This window comes from Macrobrachium rosenbergii, chromosome 28 (assembly GCF_040412425.1).
Source record: "Macrobrachium rosenbergii isolate ZJJX-2024 chromosome 28, ASM4041242v1, whole genome shotgun sequence".
In the NCBI taxonomy this organism is placed as follows: Eukaryota; Metazoa; Arthropoda; class Malacostraca; order Decapoda; family Palaemonidae; genus Macrobrachium; species Macrobrachium rosenbergii.
The window spans coordinates 34277501-34290000 of record NC_089768.1 but is presented as its reverse complement, the minus strand read 5'-3'; the positions used below and the strand labels follow the sequence as shown (position 1 = coordinate 34290000).

The 12500-nt window shown below is 35.8% G+C and overlaps 1 long non-coding RNA gene across 1 annotated transcript in view; it reads left to right on the top strand.

Annotated features, from left to right (window-relative positions):
• LOC136854235 (uncharacterized) overlaps positions 1–12500 on the top strand; it is a 1096131-nt gene that overhangs the window by 700137 nt on the left and 383494 nt on the right. The window contains exon 4 of the long non-coding RNA XR_010857668.1: positions 10237–10432. This is a non-coding gene — a long non-coding RNA (uncharacterized lncRNA). The remainder of the gene's footprint in view (positions 1–10236; positions 10433–12500) is intronic.

Genomic DNA, 12500 nt, shown 5'->3' with positions numbered 1-12500 from the left:
AAGATGAGGGGAGGAAGGAGTGGGGTGTGGGGAGGGGTGGAAGGGAAAAATACCGAAAACACCATCAATTTTGTAATGCACTTATACGTGGGATGTTATTCATAATGAAAGATGAAATATGAACTTAAATCTCCCGTGTTATTTTTCATGTTAAGCCTATTTTTGATGGATGGAGTCCCGGGACTCCAGCTGATGGATTACCGAAAACGGAGACCATTCTTTATTTACCCCTTTTCCCGTTTTCTGTTTATTTCATTTCGTCAACTTTTTACCCCTTTTCCCGTTTTCTGTTTGCCTCGTGTAGTGAGGTTTTCGCTCCTACCCTCCTCTTCTGTTTGCTCCATTTAGTGAAGTTATTACAACCCCCTAACCTCTTTTCTGTTTACTTCGTGTTGTGAAGTTTTTGCTCCTACCATCGTCTTCTATTTACTTCATTTAGTGAAGTTTTTACGCCTTACGCTCGTTTTCTGTTTACTTCGTGTTGTGAAGTTTTTGCTCCTACCATCGTCTTCTGCTTGCTTCATTTAGTGAAGTTTATACCCATACCCTCGTTTTCTGTTTACTTCATTTAGTGAAGTTCTTACTTCATTTAGTGAAGTTTTTACCCGCTACCGAATAGTGCCCCACATCAAATTGTCGATCGCCAGTCATTAGCTGTATACAAGCGCATAGACAAACGCGCGCGCGCGCACATTACAAAGGTTTGACATGGCCTATGGGGCAATACGCGGCAAGTTCCGTCACTGGGATTTATTTACGTCAGCCAGACTTTTGGGTTACACCGCATGATTAGTCTTTCAACCCCCTCTCCCCCTTTCCTATACCACCCCCAACCCCCAACCCTTTTACCAACCCTCCAAACCCTCAGCAACCACAAGCAAGACCCTTTGCAACATTTTCGAACGAAACCAAATATTGAGTTAAATTTCAATTTGTCTTCTCTCTCGTCTTGTATTTTTTTAAATTCTCTCTCTCTCTCTCTCTCTCTCTCTCTCTCTCTCTCTCTCTCTCTCTCTCTCTCTCATACGAGGCCATATAAAGAATTTCTTACTTTAATATGGTTCTCTCTCTCTCTGTCTCTCTGTCTTATAAAAGGCCATATAAAGAATTTCTTACATTAATATGGTTCGTTCTCTCTCTCTCTCTCTCTCCTGCAGGGTCATGTAAAGAAGATTCTCTCTCTCTCTCTCTCTCTCTCTCTCTCTCTCTCTCTCTCTCTCTCTCTCTCTCTTATACGAGGCCATATAAAGAATTTCTTACTTTAATATGGGTCTCTCTCTCTCTCCCTCTCGCCTGCAAGGTCATGTAAAGAAGATCTCGCTCTCTCTCTCTCTCTCTCTCTCTCTCTCTCTCTCTCTCTCTCTCTCTCTCTCTCTCTCTCTCTGTGAGCTAGATCGAGACCATTAACTTCGCATGTTTCTGAAAGCATTTCCTCTTTTTTTTTCTTTCTTTACGGTTTTTCTCTCAGTGGGCTGTCACTAATGGCGCGTCATTGTTTGCTGGTATATCTAAATGGTTATTTCATAGAGCGAAGCTCTATATTTTATTTAGAGTTCTATTTACGGCTGGTATATTTTTTTATGCATATTCCAACTAGAAGGGAATTTCGTTCAGTAATTCATTCAGAGACGTATTTTTATTCTTTTATTTTGACTGGAAACGAATGTGGTTCAGTACGGACTACCAATAAATTTAGCCAACGAATTAAAGCAATGCACTTATAAGACACCGCCTTCCCTAAACTGCATTGCATTTGATATGCATTCTTTCATAATAACTTATTAATAGTCAAAATTAAAATAGCAAAAAAAAAAATATTACGAACTGAATTCATAAACACGAATGTCCCCTTAAAATGTGACAGCGAGAAAAATGTGTTAAACAATGGTACTCCTTCTTCAGAACTTTTAAAATACACAAATTCCACGACAGAGTACGTAGTGGAACAATGTCTTCGGTAAAAACTCAGTGCAGTGTTATGTTATATACATTACAAAATCTATACAGCGGACACCAGTAACTTACCTGGCATTCGTTACACATTTCTTAAAATTCCGTTTTTATTATGATATTTGGCAGATGTGTTTATGTAAATATTTGCCATCTGCTTCCAATAGATCGAGTTGCTTCCATGACTTGCCTAATTAATAATAATAATAATAATAATAATAAAATAATAATAATAATAAAAATAATAATAATAATAATTATTATTATTATTATTATTATTATTATTATTGCGATGCTGACAGTGACAAAATAACGATTGAAGCGATCAGAAAAATACTACTCATCCATGTATAACTTGTATCATTATTAGTAGTAATAATGATTTTGTATTAAAGTGATATAAAGATATATATAAATAAATATATATATATATATATATATATATATATATATATATATATGTGTGTGTGTGTGTGTGTGTGTGTGTGTATGCCTATATAAAAATAACGGACAATATAAACTTAAGCATATCTCATTGAGTTTTTTTTTCAGATTCTTTTACTTTCTTGGACCACATGTACCAAATCGACGAACATCAAGCCGAGTAAAATAAATAAAAAAAAAAGGTAGAAGTAGTAAAAAGAAGCAGCCTTTGGGCCTAAGGATCCCTGTAACCTCTGTAGGTTTATGGCTTCCAAGATAACGACAATTTATTTGACATTAGGATAAAAAGCGTTGGCAACTTGGGTTCTGGCCATCTTCGATTTCATCCAGCAGGCTGAGAGAGAGAGAGAGAGAGAGAGAGAGAGAGAGAGAGAGAGCATCAGCAGCAGGATTAGATTAGATTCCTTACCCACCAAAAATGACAAACGCACAAACGTTCCCTACTGATGTATCTGAGAGAGCTGGTGGATTTCTCGTACGTGAATGAGACGCGTCTGCCTTTCTTGTACGCGTATCGTTTCAAGTATTATTGTGATATAATGACACTGACGATGTATCCTGGGATCTTCCGAGAGGAACGCGGAGGGCCAAGAGAATCATCCTTCAGGATGGCCTTACGTCATTTTTATGACGTTGTTTGTTATCGTGTTTATAGGCTCGGAATGGTCCGCTTTTCCGAATGTCCTCTTCCCCACCCCCTCCCCGCCCTTTCCTGATAGCACCGTACTATTTATTATCTAGAAAAAAGGGCAATGGAGAGTCTGCTATGTTGAAATTAGTAGCCTGTAGATTCGATGTAGACCAGTGGTTCCCAACCTTTTTTTTTTTTTTTTTTTTTTTTTTTTTTTTTTTTGCCCATGCACCCCTTCGCCATATGTCAGAATATCGTCCCCCCACCGTTTCCAAAATTGTCTGCATCAAAAGTTGCATTCCAAATAATATGTAACAGAATACTTACACAAACACAAGCTAGCTGGGAGAAAGCCCAACGTGAACTCTCAGTAGCGCGATGCACACTGCGTTTTGTGTGGTCCTAGAGCCAGTTTGAACCTTCCAATCTGTGGTCACAATTCCGCCCCCTGAAAATCTGAAAGTTCCCCTAGCGGGAATTCCCCCCCTAGTTGAGAACCACTGATGTAGACGAAGCCGTTGGTAAAATCAAGGTGAAGGGATAAAACAAGATCTTTTCTTCACAGGATGTCTTCGTATAATTGTTAAAAATACACTTGAAATCTTCCACCTCTAAGGGACGTGATTGTTCTCCACAATCGTCGTGAGAGAGGGTACAATAAAAATATATAATGAAGCCGTTGGTAAGATCAGAGAGATGGGATACAATAAGATTATTCTAGAGTTTAAATCTTGGTGTATTTTTATAAAAAAAAAATACACTTGGAATCCTTCAGCTTTAAAAAAGGACGTGACTGCTCTTCACATTCTTCATAAGGGAGAAAAATACATTTTCAAGACGCAGTAATAATTAGAATGACTAAGCTGATACGAAGTGTCATTAAGAAATACCATAAACGAACGTAAAAAAATGAAAAGCCAAACATCTTTTTATCCTCCTTATTTTTATCCTTCTTATTTCACTTCATGTTGCAACTGCATCCGTTTTTCTCACGTTCGCATTCGGCCAAAAAGATCGCGGTCATATTTTTAGCAAATGGCGCACGCCGTTCTTTTGTCAACTCTTCAGGGCGAGGCTGCACTCTTCTTCCACCTCTTTCGTGCCCTCTTCTGTACTCGAACGAAAGTTTTGAGCGAAAAGACGCATGTCAAAATTGTTACTGAGCCTTCAGAAATGTTAATGAAGTTCCAGAGGTCCTTTGTTCCTCACACCGTTGGGCTGTGGAGCGGCCTCCCTGAGGAAGTTGTACAATTGAAACCTCAGGAGTTCAGGCGAAGATGGAAAGCATTACTGCATTAAAGCAATTCTTGCATTTTATAATTTACTTACTTTTTTCTGTCTTTTTATTAATTTGTTAATTTATTTTTTCTTTTCTGATAACTGATTTTTTCTTTCTGCATTTCCTATTACCTTCAGTTGCAATTGCAAGTCAATTGCCCCTGTGGTGTTGTTCCATATGAATAGGGATAATAATAATAATAATAATAATAATAATAATAATAATAATAATAATAATAATAATAATAATAATAATAATAATAATAATAATAATATTTTGGTAATAACATGAACTTTAAAGTTCCTCTTAGATACATTCTCATTTCCTGTCACCTGGCAGGTAATATTCATTATCAGTAAATACATTTATTCATAATATACCTTAAGATTTCATCATGAATTGCAGTTCATCTCAGATTGACGAAAAGAGGGTATAGCTGTCATCTATTTTTTCGGTGCGGTCTGCTCACGAAAATAAATCTATTTTCTCTAATTTTTAAATACAGTTCACACCTCTTTGACCTTTGATGGTTACATGTATTTCAAAATTTTTGTGAATTATATCAGACGATTTCTCGTAGGATAGGGAGAATAATCATATAATTGCATGTATGTATGTATATATATAATATATATATATATATATATATATATATATATATATATATATATATATATATATATATATATATACATACATATACATACAATATATATATATATATATTTATATGTATATATATTTTTATATATGTATATATAAATTTATATATATATATATATATATATATATTTATAAATATATATATATATATATATATACACACACACACACATAATGCTTAGATCTATATACTATCACACATTTTTTTTTAAAATTAGCTTTTTCTGTACATCAAAAGATACGTGCGTTCGACTTGCATTCAATCAAAACAAAATAAACTTATAAAAAAACAAGAAAGCTCTCAATACAAAACGACAGGATTTTATTTTACTTGAATCTTATCTGAAGAGGGTCAGAGAAATCGATGCGCACGCAAGCAACATTTGTCAAAGTCACGCAACGCATATTCTCTTCTAAATAACGATTTCTATCCCGGGAATATCGCCTGGAAATTCTTCGATACAACTGCAGGAAAAGCGTATAATAAAACCCAGTCGTAATACACCAGTCAAAAGGATTGCTTATTGATTGATGTATCCTGTTAAAAAGAATATCTCGCCTCGCCGACGTTGCGGTGGTCAATAAAATGTTATTGGAATGTAAAATTTAGGCCAAAGGCCAAGCGGTGGGACCTACGAGGTCATTCAGTGCCGAAAATATTGTTGAAACAATTGTTAGCAGAGGGTGGAAAGTAACATGGAAGGAAGAGGATGTGAACGGAGGTATAGTAAAAGGAATGAGAGAGGTTACAGCTAGGGGCCGAAGGGACGCTGCAAAATACTCTTAGTAATGCTTACAGTGCACCATGTGAGGTACACTGATGGCAGTACGCTCCTATAGTTCCTCATTGGACGGGTGGGTATCGTTCTTAGCCAGCACTCTGCTGGTCTAGCGTTCGATTCTCCGACCGGCCAGTGAAGAATTAGAGGATTTTATTTCTGGTGATAGAAATTCATTTCTCGCTATAATGTTGTTCGGATTCCACAATAAGCTGTAGGTCCCGTTGCTAGGTAACCAATTGGTTCTTAGCCACGTAAAAATGAATCTAATCCTTCGGGCCAGCCCTAGGAGAGCTGTTAATCAGCTCAGTGGTCTGGTTAAACTAAGGTATACTTACTCACTACCCTCGTACGGGGATAAAATAAATAAAAAAATAAATTGTAAAATATAATCCACAATAAAAAATTTCGGCATAAGAGACTTGGCGTGAAAAATAACATTCTTAAATGGAACAGAAATGAACGAAACAAAACTCCATCAAAAGCAGTGATTTAACATTATCGAACAGGAAAGGAATTATGAATAAACGAAGAGCATTTCAGCTCCAGTGTTAAATATTCTCTGGTATTTGAGCTATAGTGCAAAATATCCTGTAGTTTTGAGCAACAGGTAAAATTGTCTCTAGTATTTCAGCTGTAATACGAAGTATTCTCTAACATTTGAGCTTAGATCAAAATATCATCTAGTATTTGAGCTATAATGCAAAATGTTCTCTGCTTTTTGAGGTATATTGCAAAATATCTCCTAAAGTTTGAGCTATAGTGCAAAGTATCCCTCTAGTATTTGACCTAGTGTGAAATGTCCTCTAGTATTTGAGCTGTATTGCAAAATAATCTTTAGTATTTGAGCTGTAGTGTAAAATATTCACCCGTATTTGATCTGTGGGTCAAAATATCCACTAATATTTGGGCAATAGGTCAAAATATTCTCTAGTATTTGAGCTACATTGCAAAATATTTTCTAGGTATTTGAGCAATACGGTAGATCAAAATATCCACTACTTTTTGAGCTATCATGTAAAATATCCTCTGATGTTTTAGCTACAATGAAAAATATCCTAAAAATAACAAAAATAAGGCCTCTTTTCGATATCTTTACACAAGCAACTCTATCTATATCTCATATGACAATTTGCTACATTTCCCTAAGTGCAAGTCCCTCCCAAAAGGAAGATTTACTTTTTCTTTTAGCTCTGTGTAAAGATATTATTTACATAGGGACGTCTTGTGTTATTGCAAAACTTTACCATAGCAATTTTCGAAGAAAGTTCCCCAGAAGTTGGGGCAGTTGAGATTGGGTCTTCAGGAATTCTCTCGATTCTGTTTTTCTCTCTCTCTCTCTCTCTCTCTCTCTCTCTCTCTCTCTCTCTCTCTCTCTCTCTCTCTCTGATAAATATTACTATTATTACTATAAATCTAGCTATCTCCAACAAGCAACATTTGGCCTGAACAAGATTTAAAAATCTCAGAACCTGAGAGTAAAGTTCTCTCTCTCTCTCTCTCTCTCTCTCTCTCTCTCTCTCTCTCTCTCTCTCTCTCTCTCTCTCTCTCTCTCTCTCTCTCTCTGATAATTCTAGCTGTCTGCATCAAGCAACATTTGGCCTGAACAAAATTTAAAAATCTCAGAAACTAAAAGTGAAGAAGTCTCTCTCTCTCTCTCTCTCTCTCTCTCTCTCTCTCTCTCTCTCTCTCTCTCTCTCTGATTTTTGGATATTATAATTTTTAGCTTCAGATCAGGGAGAACATCAACCACATTAAGGTAACACCTCGAAAGGAACTAGATTACTATTTAGATGTGATAATTACTTTCCATGCATTGCACATATTTTTAACTATCCGTGCATATATGCATACTTATGTCTGTCTATATATCTATCTGTCTGTCTATACGCGCATGTACGCAGTGTGTGTGTGTGTGTATATATGTATATGTATATATATATATATATATATATATATATATATATATATATATATATATATATATATATATATATATATATACATACATATACACATACATACATATTTATATGGGTGTGCATGTATACACGTACTGTACGTATCTGCGTGCAATAATGAAAATGTTCGAGAACGCTTGACGTCTGGATAAAGCAGGTAAAAGGAATACCCCCTAACTAAGGGACCTTTTCCTAAAGGTGACAAAATGGTCACGCTTAGGTCCTGCTTTGTCAGCGCTTCTTCTTATTTATGGCAAAGGATTTCACTTCCATTGGCGCAAATGGCTGCGATTTAGCGCTTGTCTAATAGTTTTCTTTCTCTTTGTTTTACTTTTTCCTTTCTTTATCGTTCGTTCTTCTCTAAAGAATCACACGCACTTAAATGGCTCTGTGTTTTTTTCTTTCCTAGCGAGATTGTTCCAACAAGGATTGTTATGTACAGTTTGCGAAATAAATTGTAATCGTTTGTTGCCCGAGAACAATTACTATTTAAGATTCGGTGTGAGAATATATTGCATTTCTGAATGAGGCTTTATTAGATTTCTGTATGAATATTGAAAATCTGTATGAGAGTATATTAAATCTCTAGATGAGAATTTATCAAAATTTCTGGATCAGTAAATATCAAAATTTTGTATGAGATTATATTAAAATTCTGTAAGAGAATGTATCAAAATCTTGCATGAGAATATATGAAAATGCTGTACAAGAACATATTAAAAAGTAACTCCAAATGTCGAATGATGAATAGCAACAGTTTATGATTCATCATGAACGGTTCATCATGCGATGAAAACCTTATTTGAGGAACCTCTTGACGACAGAGTGAAAAGTCAGCTGACAAACGATTTTCAGAAGGTGGCGGGAACGACAGAACATATTTTAAATGTTTTACTGTTCCCTTGGATTGGATCTGTAATTCAAAACTTAGCCCAAAGGCCGGCGCTCTAGGAGGTCGTTCAGAAAGTAAGGTGGACGACAGAGAATATGAGCGGAGGTAGAGTAAAAGGAATGAAAGGGGTTGCAGATAAGGGCTGATGGGACTCTGCAAAGAACCGTAAGTTAAGTAATAATTGCAGTGGTCTTTTCAGCATAAGAACATACATTCGAACGTATTTAATTTCAAAACCACTTGTAAAATATTAATTCGACGTCAAATGAAAGTCCGTTTTGTTGAGACTGGACTGAAAGACTTTTTAAGTCTTATGCCGTTGAAGTCTGCGAGACCATTATTTTTTATGTAAATATAAAGAGGCCTAATGTGGTATTAAAATTTATCATTTCTCCTTTAGGAATATATACCTGATATGGTGTGTTAGGGAGGTGTTTATTTCATAATCTAAATCATTCAATCGTTAACATAGACATTCAAACCATCTAAAAGGTTACGATAGCAATTAGGGTATAACAGTATCTAATATATATATATATATATATATATATATATATATATATATATATATATATATATATATATATATATATATATATATATATTATATATATATATATATATATATATATATTATATATATATATATATGCTATGTTTATGTATATATGTGTGTGTGTGTGTGTAGAGATAGAGAGAGAGAGAGCAGAATAAAAAAAAGAATCACTGGTTGGAAAAGGATACATCAAAATCCTGGAACGAATGTGAAGTGAAATAAACCCAGTTTTGTGCACAGGACTACCGAGGATACCCTGTAGGATTCTATTTGGATATTTGAATTTACGCTATGCACACGTCCTGTGAAACTACATTAAACAAAATAAAAATACAAAAACAAATAGCTTGAAACGTAGCAAATACTGACCTGGAAACTCTCTCTCTCTCTCTCTCTCTCTCTCTCTCTCTCTCTCTCTCTCTCTCTCTCTCTCTCTCTCTTGCCACGTGAGATTCGAGACATAGGCGAAGGATGCTTTGAGACGGTCTCGTTTATTTTCCTTTCAGATTTGTCTTTGAAGTACGTTTAAGCGTTCCGGCATTGGCAGTGGGTTTCCCCTTTAGCGATACTGCCTGAAATCTCTCTCTCTCTCTCTCTCTCTCTCTCTCTCTCTCTCTCTCTCTCTCTCTCTCTCTCTCTCTCTCTCTCTCGTTTGGAAGAAACTAACCCTGCTGTCTTAATCTCTCTCTCTCTCTCTCTCTCTCTCTCTCTCTCTCTCTCTCTCTCTCTCTCTCTCTCGTTCGGAAGAAACTTAACCCTTGCTAACCTCTCTCTCTCTCTCTCTCTCTCTCTCTCTCTCTCTCTCTCTCTCTCTCTCTCTCTCTTGAATCTTAACCCCTTACCCTTGCAGTCTCTCTCTCTCTCTCTCTCTCTCTCTCTCTCTCTCTCTCTCTCTCTCTCTCTCCCCGATGAAAATGTATATTTTCAGCTCTGAATTAACTTTCCTTCTTTTGATTTCAATGCAGGCAAATATTTCCATCGCTTTGCATTGATGAGAAAAAAATTCCACGTATAACGTGTATTTAATTTTGCTTTTCTGTCCCTCCCTCCAACTAAAACATTTTTTTTTTTCTTATTCCAGAAGCCTCTACTGAGACCGGCGATATGAAAACATTCATTCCGGTTGCTTTGATGAATTTATCATTGCAAAGTCAACCCGCTTCTTTTCAACAAGTTTCCTTTCCATTTTCGTAATTCCGGCAAACGGAGGTGGAAGAAACAAGGAAACAAGGAAAAATCTCATAACCTGGGAGGAGTCGTTTGCAAAGAAGTGAAATGTAAGTATTCCATGGTAAGAACAAAACAAAATTAGGTATTGACTGATAATTATTTTAATGTCGACTCTGTTTTGATCGGGAAAGGAAATGGATTTCTCACTGTCGCCCACATCATGAGCAGTAATGTTCGTTGAAGCCATTCATTCTTTGTATAGGTTATGAAGAACTTGATGAAATACCCCCAGATCTAAAGAATGTCATGTATTCATGCATGTATATGCACATTTATATTTGTATTTCTATGGTGCGTTTTACTGAAAAGCCTTTCTCCTAACCACTTCGAATTTACACATACTTCTGCCATCCTATCATTCTCCATTCTCACCACATTAAAAGCACTATGAAAATGTGTTTACCATTCCCTCGTCTTTTCTCTCATTACTAACTCTCTCAGTCATTTTTTTCCTCATACACTTCACAAACAATCCATCAACAGTTATCAGTTTTTTCTCCTACCATTTTGCGCCCACGTTACGTATCTTTTTCCTGACTTCTCTCATTATTTCATCCATAGAAATATTACTCCCATGGAGACATAACTCTCACGTGTTGATGCCAACTTTTACACCAAACCAGTCATTCTCGCATTTGTATATTATAACACGAACTTCGCTACAATCAAAAGTTACATTCTACACTATACATCCTAAACATCATCCTTATCACATCTCTGTCAACGCCATAGTGTCTTTCTGGCGTCATGCACACCAGCTTACAGGTTTTTCCTGTTAATTTTGATATATTCATAAAACCGTTTCGTACAATAAAAGAAAAACTGGTACACATACTCTCTACCTCGTCAGTTAATAATTCCTCTTTTGTTTGTCTTACCTCCACAGTTAAAACCTTACTGTATATATATATATATATATATATATATATATATATATATATATATATATATATATATATATATATATATATATATATATATATATATATATATATATATTATATTCTTCCAAGAAGTCTGTGATGTCATGAACTTTAAATTCTCTACAACCTTTTGCCTTACACAATGAACAGCTATTTTCTCTTTCCCATTCCCTTGGAACCTTTCCCTTCTCCAGACATACTGTACACATCTAGGTCAGCTGCTCAGTTACATCTACTTTTGATTTCATCAGCTTTTGATACCTTTCCATTCTTGAACGTTTCGATTGACCCAAATGTACTAATTAGTCATTTGCAAGTGTTCTGAAATTTACATTAGCTTTTCCAGTCTTCTGTCATTCAGATTAGCCCCTTGTCTGTCATATGTACTCACCTCTTCAAGAGTTTTGGATTCTTCTTCTGCTACTAAATCCACTCTATTTGCTTTCATATCAAGATGACGATCAAGTAGACTCACAACCACTTCCCTTCTCACAATCACAACTATCAACATAACCTTCCGTCCACTATTGAGTAACACATACTTTCAAATGTGTGTCCTAACTATCTCCTCATTCCTGCAATGCTTACGGATATTTTTTTTATGCAATTCAAATAATCAAGGCCCTTTCAGAACACATTTCCACAAGAATGTTTGTTTTCATTAACTACAAGTCCTCACATATCCATTATCACAACTTTTGAATTTTAATCACTGATGAACAAAACCATTCTCCTTCTGAAAACCTAATCCAGCAAACATTTAATCCCAGAAATCTCAGTCATTCTCTCTCTCTTCTCCATCCCTGACACATACACTTACTCTTACAACTGCTTAATGTACTGCACTCAATTTCCCAACGCTAACTCATTTTCACTCTTTACACATTTCCTTCAGTCTTCCCAACTCAAGTTCTACTCCTACCAAGGCCTTTTTTTCTCTCATCAGACCCTACACATAATATCGTTCTTTGTCCTTCCAAGACTTGACCTTGGCTTGAACATTCCTGTTTCACGTAGGGACATAGCATTCGTCATTTTCTACCTACGCATCGCATATCATGTATTTTTTTCTCTTCTGCGCCAAGACTTATTACCTATTGCCGTCTCTGCCTTTTTGCAACATGGGTAGGCCCACAGGGTATGGGTCTTCCAACCTCTATCCCCAGGGCACTTGGTGATTTTCATATCACGT